Raw genomic sequence first — 24744 nt, 5'->3', positions numbered from 1 at the left:
TTTGATGCCCAAGAGAAATATCATGCAAGCCACACACAAAACTTTAAAGTTTGTATTAGTCAAAAATAGAAACAGGTGAAAGCAATGGTAACCATGTATTTTATTTAAGCCAGTATATACAAAATATTATTTTAATATGAAATTAATATTTTAAGTTATCACAGAGATATTTTATATGTTTGTACTAAATCCTTGAAATCCAGATGTGTATTTTACACTTACAGCATATTTCAGTTTGAACTAGATACCTGTAATGTACTTGGTAGCAACACATGACTAGCAGTAATTGAAATGGGCAGCAGAGTGTCACTAAGTCAGGACACACACGCCAATCACACTCCTCCCTCATTGAAGTATTACACACACACATTCTTCCCACGTCTGCCACTGAAAGTGTTATTCCAGAGATTTCTATATGTATAAGATAAATATTTGGTTAATTTTGGAAAGATAGTTAAGATGGTTATTATCAGTAGTATTAGTAACATTTCTTCAGGAAGTGCATGGGGCACATTGTTTCCCAATACTGGATGGACACAGATGTAAAAAAGATTTTGGCTGGGCACGGTGGCTCACACCTGTAATTCCAACACTTTGGGAGGCCGAGGTGGGTGGATTGCCTGAGGTCAGGAGTTCGAGACCAGCCTGACCAATATGGTGAAACCCCCATCTCTACTAAATATATAAAAAAAAAAAATAGCTGGGTGTGGTGGCGTCCACCTATAGTCCCAGCTACTTGGGAGGCTGAGGGAGGAGAATTACTTGAACCCAGGAAGCTGAGGTTGCAGTGAGCCGAGATCGTGTGGACTGCACTCCAGCCTGGGTGACAGAGTAACACTCCATCTCAAAAAAAAAAAAAAAAAAAAAAGGTTTCTACCTTCATTCACTGGGCCTGCCTTACTTTAGACACATAAATATGGCCTTATTGCTTAATGGATATTATTTGACTCTACAGCAGATAATTTTTCAGCCATCAATGCAAATATACCAAAAAGTACTTTTATTTGCCTGTAATTTATGTCTCTATTTCTATAATCTAATTATTTCTGAACCACAACTGTGTATTGAGCACTTATTATGTGATAAATTTTGCTATAAGCAATAGGAATGGTAAAAATCCCTACTCTCTTGGAGCACATTCTAATGGAAAGGACACAGATAATATAATATGTAACATATAGTGTGCTAAGTCAGAAATTGTTTGCTTTCTCTCTAGGACTACATCTAAAAGTTTATGTAGATCAGACACTTTCTGACAGTGCCTAGGTTAGTGCCTGAAATATAATAGGTTTTCAATCAATGTTTTTTTAAAAAATAAATAATTAACAAGGGGCCACTCACCCTTTGTAATTGCCCGTCTGCATGGCATCCACTGAAATATAAACATCATCCCATCTGGATCTCAGCTATTGTGACACCTCACCCCCCATATTGGCATCCACTGAGATATCAGAATCTCCATTGGCTCTTTGGCCATAAGGTCCAATCCACCATCTGTCAATGAGACAGCATCACATGCATTCACTTCAGGTCTACTGCTTCCCATTCCATTGTACCTTTCCAGAAGCATATGCCTATTTCCAGGTTTATGTCCATGACTATTTGCAGATCACAGGATTTGCTGAGGCTACCTGAGTTACCTTTGAACAACTCTATCACTTGCTGCCTTGCCATGGTGCCTCCAGGTTTCTAAATGTAAACCGGACCATAGATTCACTATAATTTTGGGATCCAGAGATACAGTTGGTGTTACCTCTTTCACCCTTCTCAAGAGTTTACTAGGAAGGGTGGGAGTAGCAGAGTACAGATTTTCTTTTAGAATGCTCAACTATAGCTAACTTTCTTGCTTCCCCATTTTACCCAGAGAGGATTTTTATCTCACCTTCTAAGGGGGTGAAAAAAAAGTACTGATGGATTAATAAATGATCAAATGAAATATTTAAATCCAATTTCTTAAATTATGGATGGACTTCTTATACAATCAATTTCATTCAGCTTAGGGGAACCTTATGCTTTAGAAAATGGTACTGTTTTTCTTTCTGTTTCAATGCTTATTTGTAATGACTGATTTTTTTAATACACTGAGGATAAATAGGGGGAAAACCAGCCAAACAGAAAACCATGTTAGCTCATACTGATTTTTCATGAGGTGGCTGTGCCTTCTGTTCCAAGTAACACTGGGTGGAAGAAAAGAACACTACTCAGTTGAACATAGTGACCACGGAAGAATACACAAAACATTCATATATCTCATTTTTATTCTTACTCTTACTCCATTTGTTTTTACTGTACATATGTTGTCCTATGGGTATATATTATAACTTTTGAGTTTACTTACTTTTTCTATTAAAAATATTTTAATAAGATAATCCAAATATGATAAATATCTAAAAGCCTTAGATAATGATGAGAATTTAAAGTAATAAAACTTTTTGAAAGAAATGGGAGAGCACATGACAGCTCCAAATGAACAGGGCTGAGGGAATCCACGGTGCACAGCATCAAAGGCAAGGTCAGGAAAATAATTGAGGCAAGAAATGGATACAACACAGTTACTACCTGTTTAAGGGAGACTCAAAAGTGCTGGAGCAGGACAGAGGACACCAGCCATAAAGCTGCCACAGAAAGGCACCACTAGGCATCCAGTCTCATTTGCAGGCACAAGCAACAGCCATCTGTGCCAACTCCAGTGACACAAATTTTGCCTTAATGATGATATTGTTCTTCCTTCCATTTCTTCATGATACCCAAATGCCACATTTCACCACGTTCATTCATACCAAACAAATTTAATATCTATTCTCAAAATAAATTTCAATACTCACCTATTTACTGTAGTAGTATATTTACGTGGAATCTAAGATGCTTGAAACTTTAATAGGATATTGTGTTTTTATTGAGTCTACTTAAATGACTAGGATTTCTATGTCTCTCCAATTCTATTTTTATTGCATAATATTCCACATTATAGTGATTTTTAAAGAACATACATAGTCATTATGGGAGAAATGACTCTATATTTAAAATTCTAGTGTATTTAATTATTTCATTTTTCCATCACTGTTCCCCTTTAGATCTGTCCTGCTGGATTATCATGTCATCTTAATAATATCTAAGATGATATTACATACTACACAATAAAGCTGTGTTGCTTAAATAATAATTAACCCATAAAATATATTTGTTTCAGTAGAATATGTGGATTATCCTAGTCTCAAGATGTCAAGTTTAGAACACCTAGAATATATTCTAATACTAATACTAATGGTTGACCCTTTATTATTATATCCACTCTAAAATAAGCCTCTAATGTTTTGATGATAAAGAGCTACATTAGGTTTTCCTAAAGTCTGGAGTTTGTTGAGAGGATAAAGACAGCACTGATCACTCAATGCCTGGGGCATGAGAGGGGATGTAAACTAGAAAAGAAGAACGTGAAGAAAAGAAGCAACCACAGGGTAAATGGAATAAGAAGAGATATTCACAAAAGGAAAAGAAGAGATATCACAAATTTCTAACCAGAATTCTTATCTGCTTGAAATGTCAGCAAACTGGAAGAAACAAACAGGAAATTATGGCGGCCCATATCCTTTGAGTGTCATGCTTAGCTAGCATCCGAATATCATATAAGAGTTTACAACATCTATTTAACTCATCATCTCCTTTAATTCTTACTAAGTTAGACGATGCTAATATCATCCCCAATTCAGGATACTTAGTGAAATTCACATCAGTTCATACGTTTCAGTAAGGACTAATTCAGATCTATGGACTCTAAACATTCACTTCTTTCTCATACCCCACCCTCTACTGCCAAATACATATCAGTTGACCTACTGAGAGCCCCCTTCTGCTATAATTGTCATACATAAGATTCCATAAAAGCTAACAACATCTAGAGTATAAGAACCTTAATGGTGGCTTTGTTTGTTGGCAGAGATATTTCCCCCAAAGTTTCTAAAGTAATATAGACTACTTTTTCCTTGTTTGTGCTGAAAAAACTCTATGCTACTTTCTTATTTTCAAACAAGTCAAAGATCTTCTCACTTTAAGACACTCAAAAGTTTTTAAATCTCAAATCATAATGTAAGAACTCCATCAGTGAAAAAAAGGATATATTCTTAAAGCCTTAGCTGTCCTTTCTACCTAAAGACAGATATACAAATGTAAAAGAATGTGCAGTCAATTCAGCTTTTCAGTTTTCATCTGGATATTTGGTATTGGCAGGGTCTACACATAACAAAACAGTTGATTCAGCCAACTCAGTAGCAAAAACAAGAAGTCACAATTGGTCATGAGTTATACACACCAAATCATAACTAATGAGAATTTTGCTAATCAACCAGTTTTCAAGGAGCCTTGAAAATACAGCCTAATCAGCACACAGCAAAGTTCTTATATCATAGATGCACTTGCCTATTTCAAAGAATTCTATAGCAATTGTAGAAAAGAGAAGTCTATTTTTGTATGCTAGCATGTATCGGAAAAAAATCCAGAATGATTAAGTCTTCTGGCATGTATTTTAGCTATTACAGCTGTTTGCAGTATATATGTGCTACATCTATATTTGAAATCTCTGCTGTTGCCATTCACCATCTGCCCAAAGATGGGTGAAAATGTCTATGGTTTTTGTTCATTGCTTATGAAATTGCACATAGCAATTTGCCAAACCTGTATTATTTTTCCAAGTCTTTTTCAAGCTTGTAATCAATATCCTTGGAATGTTAAAGTAAAAACTTTAAAGTCCCTTAAGGCCACAAATACAAATTGTCTTTAAAATTAGAAGATGCCATAGGACACCTCTTACAGCAATTTTGACTACCAAATTATTATTATTTAATAATACTCTGATTATTCAAAAATTCCAAACCTCTTAAATATAGTGAGAAGAAGAATCTAGGAACAAGACAGTGTCACAAGTCCCAGGGTCACAGAGAGTCCCTTCTGCACTGGTATCCAAGAGTGATATTCTTACCTCCCCCAACTCAGTGACTTTTATTATAAGATAAAATTCTCACACTATTGGTTCTCTGATATCTAGACTTAAGTGCATTTATGAGATTATAATTTGTGAAAAAGGCAATGAGATTCTCCTAGAAGAACACATAACAATACAAGGAAATACGGACAACCCATGGTATGTCAGCAACTGGGGCGACAAAAAGTTAGGCATTATAGTATTGTAATTATATTATATAACCTATCACAACAGTATTATTTTGTACTATAGACCATCATAATCGTGAAGGATCATAACAGTGTTCCTGAATCATTTCTAAAAGTGGTTGATTTCAGTGGTGTCTATTTAAAAATTTAAAAAGCAAATTGTTTTAATTTGAAACTATTTTCGTCAAAATTGTTTAAAATTCTTAAACTTGGAGAATTAAAAGTTAAATTCCAGTTACAGTAAAATTTACTCACTGCTGTGAAAATACAGCACTAAGAAAATATTGTAACTCAAAAAGTCAATTCTATAATTATATAAAATATGCCATATCATTAATATTCAGAATTTAAAACATAGATTGAATTGGAGTTCAAAATTTTAATCTCAAGGGTTTTTCCTAAAATAAAACCCATCATCCAAAACCCCTCACCCATAATCTGAAGCAAAATTTCACTTTGCAGAAGACGATTCTTACATACTTTACATACAAATTATCTTTATGAGACAAATGAATACAATTGAAATAAAAAATCAGAATTCTGACCACTCAGTTTCTTCTGTTTCTGTTGAACTGTTTCTGAATAAATGTGGCAATGACATCAATGCTCTACAACACCTGGATTTGATTCTACATCTTCAGGATTACTTCTCTTTCACATCAGATGAATCACTCATGAGATCTGCTGATGAATTAGTCAGTGATCCATTCTTCTCTCTATTCATTCTGTAATGATTATCCTTGTATTAAAATCTTCTCATACTCAGATTATTTATACCCATAAACACTGTCCTGTCTAGGTCTACATTTGAAAGGAAATGTCAAAACTTGTGCCTGAAGACTCAACCTGCTTTAATTTAATTTTGTAAGCACACAAGCCCCTTCTTAACTGAGTAAGCATTATTATCAGGTAGTCACAACTTCCATCTAGCCTACAGTCAGAGATATAATTATACTCTCCAGTATAAGACAATCAACAATACAGGCACATTTTTCTTCCTTGCCAATTTTATAATGGTAGAAGGGCTTTTTGGCAATCAGGTTACTGACAGCCTATATCCATCTGATAAAATATAATCTTAAAACCTGTCTTCCTTTTCAAAATTCATGGATTTGCTGTTTTAAATGTCAAGAAATGTTTGCCCTTTTATAATATGCATTTATTTATAACTATATTTTCTTTATGAACCTTGGCTCTGGAATTATTCAAGATTTGACCAATAAATAAGAGAAAGTTAAAATACTACATTAAATACAAAAAAAATTGCATCACGCAAAGATAATAAAAAGTTGGTTTATTCATATTTATTCTAGATAGGCTGTGCTAGAGAACAAATTTAAAAGATTTTGAGTCTCTCCTTTATAACAATTCAATGTTTCTTATAGGCCTCTAAGTCACTTATCATATGATGTGGGAATGCTGAGCATAGTGCACTAAAAATGCTACATAAACCTTTGCTGGATCAAATCGAAACAAACTGTGAATTACACGTAAATAGATAAATGACAATGTAGAATAATAACTGGTTAATAGGGGTCAAATAGATTGTTATGGGAACAATCTATAGTTACTACAGAAGATATAGCAACTAATGCCAAATGGGGATTGAGAAAGGTTTCAGCAAAGAAGTTGTATTTGAATACATTCATAAAACATTTATTTAAACCTAATAACATTTTTCAAAAACTTTGTAAAATATGACTTGAGCTGACTTTGTGAGGTTATTTATTTTAGTTTTTGTCTTCGAGTTTTTGATTATCATTAATAACTGCTTTGGAGTTGGTAGCATTACTTAGTATTGTGAGCATCGTAATTATCATTTTAGCCAAGATTGTGCAATGAGAGTTTCTGGGAACCAAGCTGAGAGCAAGAAATGCCTCTCTGTCTATGATAGTTGTTATAAAGCTTATGTACTTTATACTTCTACAGAGCTTGTTCACTTTTTATGCTCAATACCAGCTATAGATTAGAAGCAAATCCCATCCCATCACTTGCTGCTCAGAACACATCAAGACACAGCCATTGCTTAGATGAAAATTCAAACCCTGAACAGAGCTTAAACGGCCAGTGATCAAATGGCAACTGCCTCCTGCAGCCTTTTTGCTTACCTCTACCAGCTTACTAAACTCCAGAAATAATGACTGTGTGTGTGTGTGTGTGTGTGTGTGTGTGTGTGTGTGTGTGTGTGTGTCCTAGAGAATAGTTAAAGAGCGCTGGCCCCAGATTGCCTGATTGGAAACTTGATTCCACCATTTTCCACATGTGGAAGCTCTAAACATTTATATAAACATTCTGGATCTCAATTGCCCCACCTGTAAAATGGGATCTCATAAGACTATTGTGAGAACTAAATGAGGTAATACATGTAAAGTGCATAAAACATTATCTGTCCACAGAAGTACGCACTTTTATAGAGGTTAAGTGTCATGGTTGCTTTATTTTAGAAGGGAATCAAACATATTTATTGAATGAATGGATCTAATTGCTAGTTAGATAGACTAGCATAGTGAAAATGGCATGGGATTCTGAAGGCTGACAAACCTTCATTTGAAGACTAGCTCTCTCTTCCCACCCCCCTCTGTCATACGTGTGCACACACACAGAAAACCTAAAGCATAGGCATTTAAAGCCATTTAAAATAAGAGTTAACCTTAAGAACCAAACATGGCAAAGACAAGACAGAAACAGTCTTTATGAACAAAATTTGCATTATACTGTATACTCTGTGTTGGAATGGGAATACCCTGTGTTCCCATTAAAAATGTTTTAAATGAACATATTTCAGACTATGAATCAGCAAACTAGACCATTTTTTTAAATTTGTATAAATTTAGAGTATAAAAATGGATTTCTGTTAAATGGATACATTGTGTAGTGGTGAAATCTGGGCTATTCCTGTTTCCATTACCTGAATAATGTACATTGTACCCATAAAGCATTTCTCATTCCTCAGCCCCTTCCCACCCTCTCACCCCTGTGAGTCTTCATTGTCCATTCTTTCACAGTCTGCTTCCATGTATACACATTATTTAGCTCTTACTTATAAGTAAGAACATGTGGTATTTGTCTTTCTGTGTGAGTTGTTTCACATAAGATAATGGCCTCCAGTTCTATCTATATTGCTGTAAAATACATGATTTCATTATTTTTGATGGCTGAGTTGTATTCACATGTTTATATATGTGTGTGCATGTATGTGTGTGTGTGTGTGTGTATATATATATATACACACACACACACACACGCATACACTATTTTTGTTATCCAGTCATCAATTGATGGACACTTTGGTTGATTTCATGTCTTTGCTGTTGTGATAACGCTGCAGTAAGCATATAAGTGAAGTATCTTTTTGATATAAAGATTTATTTTCCTTTGGGTAGATACCCAGTAGTGGGATTTCTGGATTGAAAGACTGTTCTATTTTTAGTGCTTTGAGAAAATCTCCATCCTGTTTGCCATAGAGCTTTTGTTAATTTACATTCCCACCAACAGTATATAAGGGTTCCCTTTTCGCCACATCCTCTCCAATATCTGTAATTTTTTTGTCTTTTTAGTTACAGCCATTATGACTGGTGTAAGACAATATCTCACTGTGATTTAATTTGTATTTCTTTGATTAGTAGACCATTCTACTTACATGAAGCAGTTCTGCCATCTCTTCTGTGCAGCCTTCCGCGAATTGTCAAGTCTTCCTCATGTTCTGCTGCACAGCCACGCAGCATCTATCACATACATGCACAATCCTCCTCTCTTCACACCACACTCCACCCCCCTCCAATTTGGCTTCTAGCCAAATATCTCCAAATTGCTGAACCTGAAGGATTCACACATCACATTCTTATCTTACAAGATTGCCCAGAAGGTATTCTGGATTTTGAAACTCTCCAACCTCTTGGTTTCTCTTTTCTCACCATGTCCTAAGGTATCTCCAAACTTCCCTGACTTCTCTTTCTCTTTCAGGCATTTCTCTTTTCCTAACAGTATCCAAATACTGCCTTCCAAAGAATTTGGCTCTGGTTCTCTTCTCTCCTCTCTCTGTATTCTCTCCTGAGATGATCTCATAAGTTCCCATGCCATAAGAGCACATATCCCATGTGTATGATGATGACTTCCAAATCTGTATCTTCAAGCCAAACCAACAACTCTGTTGACAATATCAGAGATATCTCAAATATACAATGCCCAAAACAGAACCCTTGATTAAACTCACCAGAAATGTGTTCCTGTTCTAGGGTTTTCCTTCTACACAAATGATAGAAGTACCCGTTTAGTTGCTCATTCCTAAAAACTAGAAATCATTCTTGGTTCTTCCACATTCCCTATGCTTTACCCCTTTATCCATTCAGTAACAACACATACACATTCTACTGCTAAACTTTTCTCTATTCAAATCATTTTGTCTATATTCATTTCCACAATTACTCTGTTTTAAGACAAAATCATGACTCACTGGAATTACTGCAATAGCCTTCTAAGTGATCTCTCTGCCCCTAAAGCCCCTAACTTTGAACCCCTCCTTCCATTCTCCACACTGAAGTCAGGAAGATCTTTAGAAATATAAATTAAATTATATTCCTATCATGCATTAAACATTTCAAAAGCTTCTTATAATGCTTAGAGAATAAAATTTGAAAGCAATGCCTTGCCCTAAAGGGCCCAGTATGATCACACACTTCCCAGCTCTGCAAACTAAACATTAATCAATTTTCCCCTTGCTGACTGCACTGGTCTCCTCCAGGTTTCTCAAACATGCCAATCTCTTTCTTGCTGCAGTGTTTTCACATTTGATGTTAGCTCTGTTTAGAAAAATACTCTTCACATTATTGGCAGATCTGACTTCTTATCCTTCAGGCCTTAGTATAATTGTACAAATTATTGCATTTTGTGGCAAAATGTACTTTACAAAGAGGGCTATAGCACTATATCCTAATAACATGGTCTTCTTTCAATAAGACTTTGAGATTCTTCCCATCAAGAGGTAAGAGGGTCTATTTTCTTTCCCCTTAAATCTAGATGGACTAATTACCATAAAGCAAATGATGATACTATGCAATTTCTGAGGCTGGATCATAAAAAGCAATACAGGTTCTGCCTAGTTCTCTTGGATCACTCACTTTTGCAACCCAGCCACCATGCTGTGAGGAACTGCAAGTAGCCTGAAGAAGCTCACCTAGAGAGACCCCAATGTCCAAGCCACAACTACGGCCAAGCTCCCAGGTGACCACTAAATCAACCTGGCCAGCCATGTGAGTAAGCCAATATGTAAGAGGATTCTCCAGCCCATAGAGCCATTCTAGCTGATGCCACATGGAGTAGAGAGGATCTGCCCTTGCCAAGACCTGCCAAAATTGCAGACTTGTGAAGAAAATAAATAATTATGGTTATTTTAACCTGCCAAGTTATAAGATGGCTCGTATGTGGCAACAAATAACTGAAATACCTTCTCAATGAGGCTTTCCCTTAACTATGCTGTGAAAAACTGTTCTTTGGCATTAATCTCCACCACTGAAATTTATTCACTTCTTTCATAGTATTTGTCACAATTTGTAAGTATTTATTCTTCCCTTTTGACTTAGCTATTTCATAAATTTAATGAGAACAAGGAGTATATCTATTTTCACCATACAAGCATATGCACAGCACCTAATAATTTGCACTTGCTCTGAAACATCTGATAAATGAATAAACACACATATTGCAATGATATGTCTAAATTGCAGCCTGAGACATTCCCCTGCTAGTATCTCACGAGATCTTAAAGTCAAGGACCAGATTGTTCAAATCTTTGAATTCACTGTATCTTGTAAAGTGAACACTCCAGGTCCTTAATAAGCATTTTCCTAAATTAATACATATGAACATCTAAATAAATAAAATGTTACAGCAATGCCATAAAATTTGATGGTAATTAATATTCTAATGACTCAGTTACACTGACGGTTGGTAGGAGGATTGTGTCTAGAGAATTGAATAATTAAAACAACCATCTAGTTAGATATTGACAAATTTTTTCTGTAAAGACCATAAAATAAATATTTTAGGTTTTGCAGGCCAAACAGTCTGTCACTAGTACTCAACTGACACTGTACCACAGATGCAACCACAGACAATACCTAGATGAATGAGCGAGGATTTTTCCAAAAAAAACTATTTGCAAAAACAGGTGGCCGTCAGATTTGACCTGCAGGCCTAGTTGGTCAACTCTTGATCCAGATAATTTAATTGGAATAAATATTTTATTCCATGTAAGAAAAACAACAGGATTGTATTTCTGATTATGTTACTTAAATATTTATACATTTTCTTTTAGTAAATTATGCATGCTATCTCCTGATTATCAAAAGCAAATTTGCAAAGAAACATTTTCACACATCCTCATTTTACAGTAAACCAAAAGGCTATTTGCTTTCTAATCTATTTATAGAATCCGACACAGGCTTTGGTTTGGGACAGGACAACCCTCTTGTGATGGTCATTAAAATGCCTGCACCCCATAAGACCATTTTAAGTTGACCTGGAATTTTCTTGCTAATGTCTTCTCCACACTAATGAAGTATTATGACATTACACATTTTTCTTTTTATTTCCATTTTTCCTCCTTGGAATATCTACATTACTTCTAAATACTCATAAAACATTCACAATTTACCTTGGAGGCCATTAAAATACTGATGAAATTAGCAGCAATATCTCAAATTAAGCTTTCCCAAAGAGCCTTTGATCTAAATTTAAAAAGACAACATATTATTTTACTATCTAAAAATAAAATCCAATCATGGTTGCTAATATGTAATAATGCATTATATTTATGTGTCTTAGATGAGTTAACATAAAGAAAATAAAATGACATTTGTTTTCCTCTAGTAAATTCTAAATAACTTTCTAATCTTTAAGTTAAAGATACACTTTGAAATAAATATTCTTTTTTTTTTGAAATAAATATTCTTACAATGTTAATTCTTACTGATAAATGCTCTTTTTCCTTCTGTTTTGAACACTTCATATTTTAGCTTATATAAAATCAATGTATGTTTTTAAAAAAACTTTTACTACCGTGTCCTTGTTTATTTTATTAAAAGTTAGAGACAGTTATTTTGGTTTCTGAAGGGACCTGCCTATATTTATGTGATGCTTACAAAGGAAAGAATAAGTGGTTTTGACTCAGCAGACCGCTGATCCTATATTGTTATGGGTGATTATATAAGGCTATGTACTTAAGACCCCTCCCAAACATGCACACAGCTAAATACAAAACATAAATGGATGAATCAAGGTGAAAATCAGTCATTCAAGTAATTTGACATTTCACACCCAAAAGCTGCAACCTTATTGAGTAATTTTGTTTGGTACAAGAATTGTGTTTGATAGACACTATGAAATGGAAATTGTGACCTTAGGCAATATAAAAAATTATTTTATTTCTGCACACTCAAAAATTGCAGTTTAATTAACAGTTCCTATGTATCATATATAGACATCATCCTTACTATGTTTTTTTAAAGTATAAATTACCTGCTTTCAAACAAATGGCACTTGCATATTTTTCACCTGATTTATTTATTAATCACTTATATTTACTGAATTCAATAATATTGGCTCAGTCTCTCTCTTCACACAGGGTAACAAGCACAGGAAGTTACTGTCACTAATATTGTTTTTTCAGGAGCCATTTTTGTGTGTGTCTACATTAGCTTCAGCAGCATAGTGTGACCCAGTGCTTCGTGGGAGTGAAGTAAGGGTTAGTCAAAATGTTGGCATCTCCTGGAGATTAGAGTGTGGCTATGAGGGAAAAAAAAAAAAAAAAAAAAACCTGAAAATGTACTTACTAATAGGTTTGGGAGAAAATCAAAGATGGAACGAGGCATCAGTAACCATATAATTTATCATCTAAACCGAGACACTTCTGAAAGTGAAAGGATTGTTAGCAATTATGTCAAGACAACAGAAATAAAATAAGACTGTCCCACACAAAACAAGATGTAAGGTCACCCGAGGATAATCTTACCCCAAGGAGATAGAAAGGCAAGATCACGATAAGAATAAGTTGTAGGAAGAATGGCTATTTCTCAAATGCCATCAGGTAACAGAGATCTAAATGGTTGCCTCTGGTGATAAATGTGACAGGAGGTGTTGTTCTGTGATGAGGTTGCCAGTTAAAATGCAGGACTCCACTGAAATTTGAATTTAGCACAAACAACAAATAATTTCTTAGTATAAGTGTGTCTCAAGCAATATTTGAAACATAGCTTATACTGTTTAAAAATTCTCATTTATCTGAAATGCAAAGTTAATTGGGAGTCCCATATTTTTAAAGGAATTGTTAGGATGGATATATTATGCAAGAACTGAAAAACATACCATTGCACTATATACTCCAAGACGACACAGAGAACACTTGTTTTGAACTAGGTAATAAGGAATTAACAGGTGAGAGAAGCACTGGACTCTTGGGTGGTAGCTCTCCCCTGCAAGGTAGTGTTAGGCAGGAAACACTGACATGGAAATAAGGTCATCTACAATTAGCAGAAATGGTAAGATTCCTAAATGGCAGTGAGGCAGCACTTAACCATTTGAGGCAAAGTGAACATAATTATCAAATTGTAATAAGGCTAGAGTGACAATCAGAATATCTTGATCTAAGTTATCTGTAGTGGCAGCTAATATATCTTGGTGCTCCAGAGGAAACATAGATTGACAGCTTGTTATGGTATTTCTCAATTTATATAAGCATAAATATCAAGAGCTGGTGATCACATGGCTCATATAGACCACCAAAATTGACAATGGCATTCCCTCAACCAGTTTCAGATCTAAGTCAATTTGTAGAACCTGTTAGTTAAAGAGAAGGCCTGTTTGCCTTGAGGAAGACCCCTGCAATGTAATTACAAGTCTATTCTTTTGATCCTCCCATTTGACATGATAATAATGCACTGGAGAAGAAAGAATATCCAATATTACAAAGAGGGCTAAATTCCAGGTCTGAGGTGACACTAATACCAGGAGATCCAAAATGCCCACATTGTCTTGGGATGAGTGGGAGTTTATGGAGACCTGGGGAGAAATTAGATTTTAGTCCAAGTCTGATACAAATAGAGCACAATGGACACTTAAATACACCCTGAAGATATTAACAAGTTGCTTGATATATATTTGACAGCGACATAGTACTTAGAAGCAGACAAAACCCATACATTGGCTTTTATATTTGTAGAGCAGCAACCATTATAGTAGGAAAAGCCAAGTTGAAATTCCTGATCACCTCCAATACCGAGATGGTAAATTAGAAATAATACCTCATGCAGAAATTAGTGCCATCCTCTAAGTTTTGAGGATGCAGAGTGATGGTACCCATCAGAGAACTGTTCGATCAACCCATAAGGCTCCTGCAAAGGAAAATGTGGAGCATAGTATATAATGATGAACGATTTATTATACATTTAACTGGTTGGCAACCCCAACCATAGCTGCCGTTCCAGGTGCAGGTCTTTAATGAAGTATATCACTAAGGTACCTGGCACTTGGTAAGGTGATGTTAATGTGGTCAATCTCGTTTACCTGAAGTACAGCATCAGGGAGGATTGAAGTAAACATACCTTTACATGGTAAGCACAGCAATACACAGTCACAGAAATGTCTCAGGGCTATATTACCTCTTCTATTCCTTGTCATAATATTATCTTTGATTGTCTTTATTTATTTGAGATGGAGTCTTGCTCTGTCACCAGGCTGGTGTGCAGTGGTGCAATCTCTGCTCACCGCAACCTCTGCCTCCCGGGTTCAAGTGGTTCCCCTACCTCAGCCTCCTGAGTAGCTGGGACTAGAGGCGCATGACACCATGCTCGGATAATTTTTTGTATTTTTTAGTAGAGATGCGGTTTCACCATGTTAGCCAGGGTGATCGTGATCTCCTGACCTCATGATCCGCCCGCCTCGGCTTCGCAAAGTGCTGGGATTACAGGTGTGACCCACAGCGCCCAGCCCTTTGATTGTCTTCTAATTCCACAAACTATGCTATGTTGACACCAGGTCAACAGAACCTTGGCAATAAGACACATGCATGCTGAAGAGCAGAAAATCAATCCCAAAATCCTGCAGAGGTCAACCAACTAATTAAATTTTCAGAATTCCAAGTCCATATTAGGATAGTACATCTAAAGTAAAAGGTAAGTTAATATACTTTAAACTTCCTATTATTTGGAAAGAGCCATAATGCTGTGTAGGCATCATTGGATTTTGGAGAGACAATTGTTCTAAGCATTTATATAGTGAAAATTGAATGCTAAAAAATTCAAGTGGGGTCCACAGTAATAAAGGACTCTTCAGCCAGAGCAAACTGCCATGATTCAGGACATATAGCCTAGTAAAGCCCATTATTATACTAGAGATATTCTTGGAATACAAGGATGCTATCTATGTAGAGAGTCAGTGGAGTAAAAAAAAAAATAATCTCTGTGGACAGAGTTGCAAGTCAGACATTCATTTCAAATGGGAATATTTGATATTCATTTCAAATGGAGAGAGAAAAATAGCCACAGGTATTATTATATACTGAATCCTGGGCAGTGGTGAATGGCTTAGCCACTTACCCAGGTATTGAAAAATAAGGCTAAAAATCATGGGAAAAGGTTGCATGATCCATATAAAGGAAATGAGCACAACATATACCAATCTTTGTCTCTCATAGTAATTCCATCCAGAAAGTATTAATCGTAAGGGAAGCACTCCTCAACAAAGCGAGCGTGATGTCCTCTCTGGTGGTACAGTTTTCAGCCACTTTAGTGTTTAAATTATGGATAACATGAGGTCTGAATGTTCAAGAAACAAAGTCTGCATTGGGTTATATATCAGAACCACAATGGGAAACATAAGTACACTCACAGTAGGATAAATCAAAGAAGGTTTAATAAAGGATTTGTTCACAAAATGGTGGGCATGATTTAGGGAAACCGGAAAGGAGCATGCACTACCCCGTAACCACCATTAGGCCCCAAAAGAAAAGGGGATGGAATGCTTACCAGAACCAAAACAAGAAATTATGTGGAGAGGCCCACATGAGAAGAATAGAGGGACCATGGTGGAAGAGACTGAAGCTACGCATAGGCCCAACAGCACTGGTTCCTCCCCACAAACTCTTGCTGAAATATTGCTACTAACCAACTTTCCAACAGGAGAAGAATATCTGAGACCTTGATATTTTCAGAAGAGACTAGTGAGTCACCTCTCAGTGGTGACTTCATTGAGCTTCTCCTACCTGGGAGCAGACAGTGATTGACTTTATTAGAATTAATATAAACCTTGGATATGGGTTTGCCTTCCCTGCCCAGAAAGACAGCATACAAAATCTTAAGGCAGAGGAAACAAGCCAGATACTTTACTTTTGACATTTAAAAAAGACTTTTATAATTCAAAGCTATTAACTAGACAAGAACCTCAGCCATTTACAATATGCAGGCTTGAGGAAGTATAGGATCCCTGACACACAAAGAAACTTTCTCTTAATAAAAAACAAGACAATGACAGAAAACAACCAGTAACTAACCTTACTAAGGTGCTACAAGGACAAAGCCTAAGATTGGAACCAATATTCTAGCCTTTCTCTTAAATTAATACCCTTCGGAGGAGAGAATCCTGATCCTGGATCTCTAAGTATAAAGAGTCGGGAGTTTGGTACATGAATAGATGCTGGAGGTGAAACTAGGTGTATTAGGGCTCTCCAGAGGGACAGGACTAATAGAAGAGATGTATACATGAAAGGAAGTTTATTAAGGAGTATTGACTCACATGATCACAAGGAAAATCCCACAGCAGGCCGTCTGCAATCTGAGGAGCAAAGGAAGACAGATCGAGCCCAAAACCTCAATATCAGGGGAGCCAACAGTGCAGCCTTCAGTCTGAGGTCAAAGGCCCAAAAGCCCCTGGCAAACCACTGGTGTAAGTTCAAGAGTCCAAAAGCTGAAGAACTTGGAGTCTGAGTTGGAGGGCAGAAAGCATCCAGTATGGGAGAAAGATGAAGACGGGGAGACTCAGCCAGTCTAGTCCTTACATGTTCCTGTGCCTGCTTTTTCTCTTAGCCCCACTGGCACCTAATTAGATGGTGCCCACCAAGATTGAGGGTGGGTCTGCCTCTACCAGTCCACTGACTCAAATGTTAATCTGTTTGGCAACACCCTCACAGACACACCCAGAAACAACATCCTTCAACCCAATTAAGTTGATACTCGATATTAACCATCACAAAGAGTATCTTCCTCCATTTTTTCAAGAGGTATCTGTTTTATAACATGAAGTCTGAATGTTCAAGAAACAAAGTCTGCATTGGGTTATGTATCAGAACCACAATGGGAAACATAAGTACACTCACAGAAGGATAAATCAAAGAAGGTTTAATAAAAGATTTGTTTACAAAATGGTGGGCATGATTAGGGTAACCAGAAAGGATCATGCACTACCGTGTAAGTATCATTAGGCCCCAAAAGCAAAGGGGATGGAATGCTTACCAGAACCAAAATGAGAAATTATGTGGAGAGGCCCACATGAGAATAACTGTCCCCCATAAGTCAGTAACCAGGACACCATGCAGGAAGAGAGCAAAGATAGTAAAAGCATGACCTCACTCTCCACCTTCCCTCTTGTTTTCTGCAGGACTGCTCATTGGCTTAATCTACCCAAGATCAAAGGGCAAAGGAATTCATCATGAGCTCTATATAAATTAGCCTTCCAGAATTGAAATCCAGTTTAAAAAGACAGAAAGTAGATTTGAAAGGACAAACAAGATATCCAGCAAAGGCTGAATTTCTCAGTGCTTTACATTTCTTTGAGAGCTTGTTTACTTCTCCCAACATAGAATTTATTCCTAGAGATGGAAATAAATCCAGAAACATCCATTTTGTGTAATAAAATATATAAAAAGTGACTACAGTTGTCCGTCTTTATCCATAGGGGATTTGTTCCAGGACTTCTTGTAGATACCAAAATCCACAGATGCTCAAGTATCTTATATAAAATGGCATAGTATTTGGATATAACCTATGGTCATTTTTCTGTATATTTTAAATCATCTCTAGACTATTTATAATACTAACATCATATCAATATAATACAATATAACTTCTATGTAAATAGCTGATATATTGTATTGTTTAGGGAATAATGACCAGGGAAAAAAGATCTGTACATGTTCAGTACAAAGAAAATTTATTTCCCAATTATTTTCCACTCCAGTCAGTTGAATCCACTGATGGGGAACCCCTGAATATGGAGGACCAATTGTACTCTTAAATATATATTATTGGGCAAATGAAGCCCATCTGTAAAGGCTACATATTGTATGATTCCCTTTATATGACAATCTTGAAAAGGCAAAACTATAGAAATGGTAAATAGAAATGGAGTAAGGTAGAGGAGGGTTGAATAGGTGAAGTACATGAAATTTCTGGGGACAGTAAAACTATTCTGTGTGCTACTTCAATGGTAGATACATGACAATATGCATTTGTCAAACACAGCAATTTATGGCACAAAGCATGAACCCTAATATATACAAATGAAGCAATGCTCATTTAGAAGTTTGTGGAATTCCAGGATATACTATAACAAAAGGATCTACTACTATTATTACAATTGTATAAAATAACATCATTGAAGGCAATAGGGAAAAGAGGTGCTGACCCATTTAACTTTAGAAAAGCATGGAGACTAAGACTAAAGGCAAAAGGAATTGTACATAAGCCCATGATCTCATTGATAAATTTGTCTTCCATGGGAATTCAGGTTAACAATTCTGAAACTACTCTACTAGAATTAGACAATCAAGAGAATAGGTGGAATGTACAAGTTACGTTTTTTACATGTTGTTGTATATTACAGCAAACAAAGGGAGAAGGCTGGAATGATGTATGTAATGAATTAGAGTTGAAGACATTATATACTCATATTTAGCTTCATATAGATACAGATGGATGTGTAAATATTTACATATATTTGTATATTCAGAAGTTAGTGTGCACACATATATTTCCTTGCTCTGTCAGATGAGGGGCCTAGGAGCAATGACACTCCGGTAGCAATGAGCATCTCTAGCAGAAAGATCTTGATTTCTAACACCATTCTCCAATAAAAAGAACCAGAGCTTCTTGAGGAAACAGCTAATTCCAGAACTGGAACAGGAAATATGTAAGTTGAGCCTGAAACTTCTTATAATGACAGGAATTAAGGAAGTGTTCAACAACAACAACAACAAGAACATGATAGTGTTATGTCAAAGGGACATAAAAGCCAACTGAACCAACTCCCAATGGCTAAAGCTGGAACAATTTGAGCAATGTAATAAAACTGTATTGGAAAATGATTTAGAGTATATTATAAATACCATGAGTTTATAGTGATATTCACAAATGATTGAATAAAAAAATAAATGGAGGACAAAAGATAAATCTCCCATCCAGAAGAATAAAAAATGATTTATGTCAATACTATACCTTCAAAGAAGTTAGCATAATTCTTCATAGTAATTTTCTTCCAAAAGGGATAGCATGGCAAAGAAAGGAGGGTAACTTTACCATGGAGAAACCTAGCAAGCACTACCTCAGCCAGATGTTCAAAGTCAATATCCAGGATTATAAATGATGCTGATAGAATGTACCCTTAATATGATGTGATAAAAATAGCACTTTACCTTTGTAGTCTTTTTTCCAAAAATGCACATTCTCGTTAAATAATAAGAACATGTCAGACAAATCCCAACTGAGGTATATTCCACAAAATAACTGAATTATACTCTTTAGAACTGCCAAGGCCATAAACAAAAAAGAAAATCTGAAAAAAACTGTCACAGCCAAGTGGAGCCTAAAGAGACATAATGTGATAATGTGGTATCTTGGATAGGATCCTGAAAGTGAAAAAGAACATCAGTTAAACACTAAAAAATCTGAATAAAGTATGGGCTTTAAGTAATACTAATGTATTAATATTGGTTCATTAATTTTGGCAAATGTACCATACTAATCTAAGATGTTAAGAATAAGGAAAATTAAGTGTGGGGTATATAAGAAATATATGCAATCTTCACAACATTTCTATAAACCTAAAATTATTCTAAAATCAAAAGTTTATTTAAAATAAAAGGCATTATTCATGAATCCTAGACATAAAATATCTTCTTTGTTCAAACTTTGCAATCTGTCATAATATGTCACTATTAAACCAAATGATGAACTCTTTATATACATTTGAAATGAATTTGTCATGACACACCCAACACATATACTAGGTTATAACTATCATGAAAGAATCCTTCCAGAGTGTTATTAACCATGCAGTGAAGCCTTTAGGAACTGAATTTCATGTTATTAACTACATGGCTCTGGTCATAAATCATTCTTAAAAAAGGAAGATACAAAGGCTACACTTGAGTCTTAAAAGTAGTTGTTGTCTCTTAACAGTAATTCCTAAATATTTCAGCTACTTCTAGAAGGCTAATGGACCACTTCATATCAAGGCCTTTCTCTTCATTCTATGTAGGCTAATGCTGATGACTTATGATTGAGGCTTTGACCTTTTATGAGTCTATCATGAACATCAGGAACACATATATCATAACAGTACAGCTCTGAAGTGGCAATCTGCTCAGTGTTTTGTGATAAATCTTTCTCCATTCAGTAGACAAATATTTCTTCAGGCTCTATTAGTGCTAGTCTCTGTGCTGGGTCATGGAAACAAGAAAGATATCATTCCCATTTTCACAGAACTCACATCTAGTTGGGAAGACATACATGAATAACTGGTTTGTTAAGTCTGAATTAGATAGAAAAACTGCTCTCAAGGAAAGCCTTCATTAAAACACAGTCTATCTACACTGCTTCCCTTAACACCCCCAAGAATTCTCAAGTATATACATCATTTCCCCAATACCTCCAAGTGACCAAAAAGTTTTAAATCAAAATTCCCATGCATGTAACAAATAATTTAACCTTACTTGAAGAGAGGCCTGGCCTTTGTTTCATGTGGGTAATGATCTCAGGGAAGAGTATCTTTGTTACGTGGGAGCCTCAACCACTACACAGTTTAACAGTGTGATTTATGAGAAGGACTTTGGGTCATGCAATGTTTACCTCCAGAGAGACTGGAGACTCTGGGCAATCAACCATGGAGCCCCCAATTAAAACTCTGAACAACAAAGCTTGAGTAAGATTCTCCACGTGGCAATACAGGAAATGTATATTGTCATCCATCAATAATGGCATCCTTGCTAACCAAATGGAAGGACTTTATGCCACAACACTGCTGCCCTGTTTTCTCCTCTTACCATAGCAGGCTGTTCCAATCAACAGTCTGTCTTGAAAATCCCCCAGGGAAGTAGTAGGCATTGGTCTTTTATTCACCAATAGCCCAAATTTCCAGGGACCACGTGACATCCTTTCCCAAGAACTCCCTCACTGTGCTCTACTCTGTTGCTTTTGAGGTAAGCTTACAAATAAAGCTCAGCAGGTATTTAGACAATGAAAGTGTCTGCCTCCTATGCCTGCAGTTACATTCAATCTCTTGCTTCCCCTCTGTGTTAGTCAGGGTTCTCCAGAAAAACAGAGCCAGTGATAAGAGTTTGGCAATTCCAGAATCTGCAGGGTGGGTCAGCAGGCTGAGATGTAGGAGAGCTGAGGATGAAGGTTCTGTCTAAAGGCCATCTGCTGACAGAATTCCCTTTTCTTATGGTAGGTCAGTCTTTTGTTCTATTCAGGCCTTCAACTGATTGGATGAGACTACCCATGTTATAGAGGGCATTCTGCTTACTCATAGTTCACTGATTTAATTTTAATGTCATTTGAAAACACCCTCACAGAAATATCTAGAATGTTTGACCATATATCTTCACTGCGGCCCAGCCAAATTAACACATAAGATTAACTTTAAAAAATAAATATTACCCTTTTGTTCTCTCTCCCAAATATGAGATAAAAATCCAAAACATTTCCTCCTGGTCCATGTCACACTACACCGCATTGACTTTCCTGTTTCAAACAATTCCTCTGGAATGTCTAGACACCCCCTTTCTACAGGTTAGTGAGTGTTTGGTGGGAACGGTGTCAAGGATTACAGGAGAGTTTGGAGAGCATGATAAGCTTGGAACAGATTTCTAGCTTCTTTAGAATGCAGAGGTACCTATTTTCTTTAGCTTTAGGAATTTACCTGTTGTCCCTACATAAGAGAAGTCCTATGAGCATACTGTGATGCAATTAAACAGTCAATCGCAACACAGTGCGTTAAGTGCTATAAAAAGGGCAGTGAAGACTGCATTGGAAATATATACAGAAAGATTTCTAAGTCAGGCTGGAGCACATGGGAAAGTAAAAAGAAAAAAAGCATATAAGCTGGAGACAAACACAAATAGGAGCTTACTTGGAAAACAAAGATGAAATAAGAAGAGAAGAGTTCCTTCCGATTTAAGGGATCACATATGTGACAACAACCAAAAGTAAGACATACTGTGAGACTTTGGAAGAACTGCAAGTTATTGATTCCCAGTGTGACAAAAACTTGAAGAGTCAAATCAAGAGGCAAGAGATAACGTTGGAAAGGTAAATAATGACCAAATTTTAAAGCTCTCAGTAGGCTACACTAGAGAACTTGGATTTTATCCTAACAGCTGTAAGGAGAATTTGAATGATTTCAAGTAGGAAAGTGATAGGGGCAGATTTATTCTTTAAGTTTAGCACCAGTTACAATCAGAGAATGGATTAGAAAGAGGAAAGAATATGAATGTGCCACTAAGTCAACATCTGGGAATACAAAAATAAATGACGTATAGTTCCATTTCTCCAAGAGTCCACAATTCAGTGACAAACGTTAAATTTTGTCATTGAGAGAACAAAAAATTCTATAGTTGTATCTGGGTTTTACTTTTACAAGATGTATGACTCAACAGCATGTTAGGGGATTGATTCTCAGAAACAAACATAAAAATTTTGCCATGCTTATACCCATGTCTTAGTACATATTTGTACACATTGGTATTTGGTTTGTCTAATGAATAGAAAACTAAAAGGACAAAGTCTGCTCAAGAAAACATGATTCACTCTAAGTATACCAAACAGAGGGAAAACATTATAGTAAAACTGTTGCCTTTTAGAAAAGTTAAAAAGAAGGGAAAAAAACGGAAAAGGAGAAGTGAAATAGAGCCTTCCAAAACTTCTAGGCTGGAACCCACTAGCCTGCACCTGTTACCCCACTTTGGAGATGCTATTGCAACCTGTTCCAGATCCGTCAAATATGGGCCACCTGGACCCAGCTAGGAACTGCTGAAAAGGTGCTTTTCTGTCTTGGCTACTGGAGTCCAGAATCATTTCACCTCTTCTGCTACTACAGAAACTCCTATATAATTCCACAATCTGCCAACAACTGCCACATCATTGAAGACCAAAGTAGGAAGTTTTCTCAATTTCTACCCTTCCAATTTCCTAACAATATTCCCCATTAGTAGAACATAGCCAGCTGGCAAGGTAGCATAGAAAATGTAGACTCAAAATCTGAGCCATGCTAGTAAGAACAGAAAAAAGAGTAATAGGATGATACTGAGAGACCACAAATAAATAGCTGTCTCATCCCATATTACACACCAATGCCCTCATTTTGGGTTATTTCTCTTAAAAGCTTTAATGATAAGTCCTTCTGAAAGTACTTATCAAGAATAATTGTCCTCAGAAAGCAATGCTTGGAATCCAGGTTGTCCTTTACTAGAAACTAAATAAGATTAGGGCATCTGCTAAAAATTCAAGCAATAGATGCTAAGATATCTGTGCTATTTCACTAGTTGTCAGTGACTATATTACAAACATTGGGCTAACCACAGAACTTAGAGAATTTACCTGCTTAAAAGCGAGTAGACTTTAAGCTATGATCTATGGACTAGAATTTACAATGATGCTAAGATGAAGGAACAGTAACAAATGCCAGGTTATTTCACAAAACCCCTCACATTTAGTTAAATTTCTATGGACATAACCAACAATCATTGGCCAATAATCAATGGTTTATCTTAGCTATTTCAGGCCAAAGAATTCCTTAATTTGGGTGGACCTTACCTTAAAATGACCTGAACTACATCACAAGGTGCAGCATTGATCATTACACCTTTGCATACTAATTACCATTCACAATCAGATGATCAGAGATAATTCTATTAGGCAAAAGTTAAGCTTGATTTTAGCAATTTGCTGATAGAAGTATATATCCTTGTTCTGTTTTACCTCATGAATTATTTCAATTAATCAGGCACTGTGGTAGGCGCTGTGCTAAGAACTAGTGAGGCAGAGATAAAGAGAACCTTGCCTTAAAAGAGTTAATAAATTAAGATAAAAGTTATTATTTAGTAGTGGAGACAGACAAGTATCAACACTAACAAGCTATGTTTGAAGGATGGTGCATACGATTGAGGACACCTTGAAGTTAATGGATAATTATTAGGTTTCTCATTAATCAACATGCCGTTGCTTGTTGCACAAAGTTGTAAGATCTGTTGAATTTTTAATACTCGCAAGGACTAGATAAGTGTTCTAGGTCCTGCATTTATCATGCTGGATACTG

Source organism: Macaca fascicularis, chromosome 5 (genome assembly GCF_037993035.2).
Source record: "Macaca fascicularis isolate 582-1 chromosome 5, T2T-MFA8v1.1".
Classification (NCBI taxonomy): Eukaryota; Metazoa; Chordata; class Mammalia; order Primates; family Cercopithecidae; genus Macaca; species Macaca fascicularis.
This window is presented reverse-complemented; position numbering follows the sequence as displayed.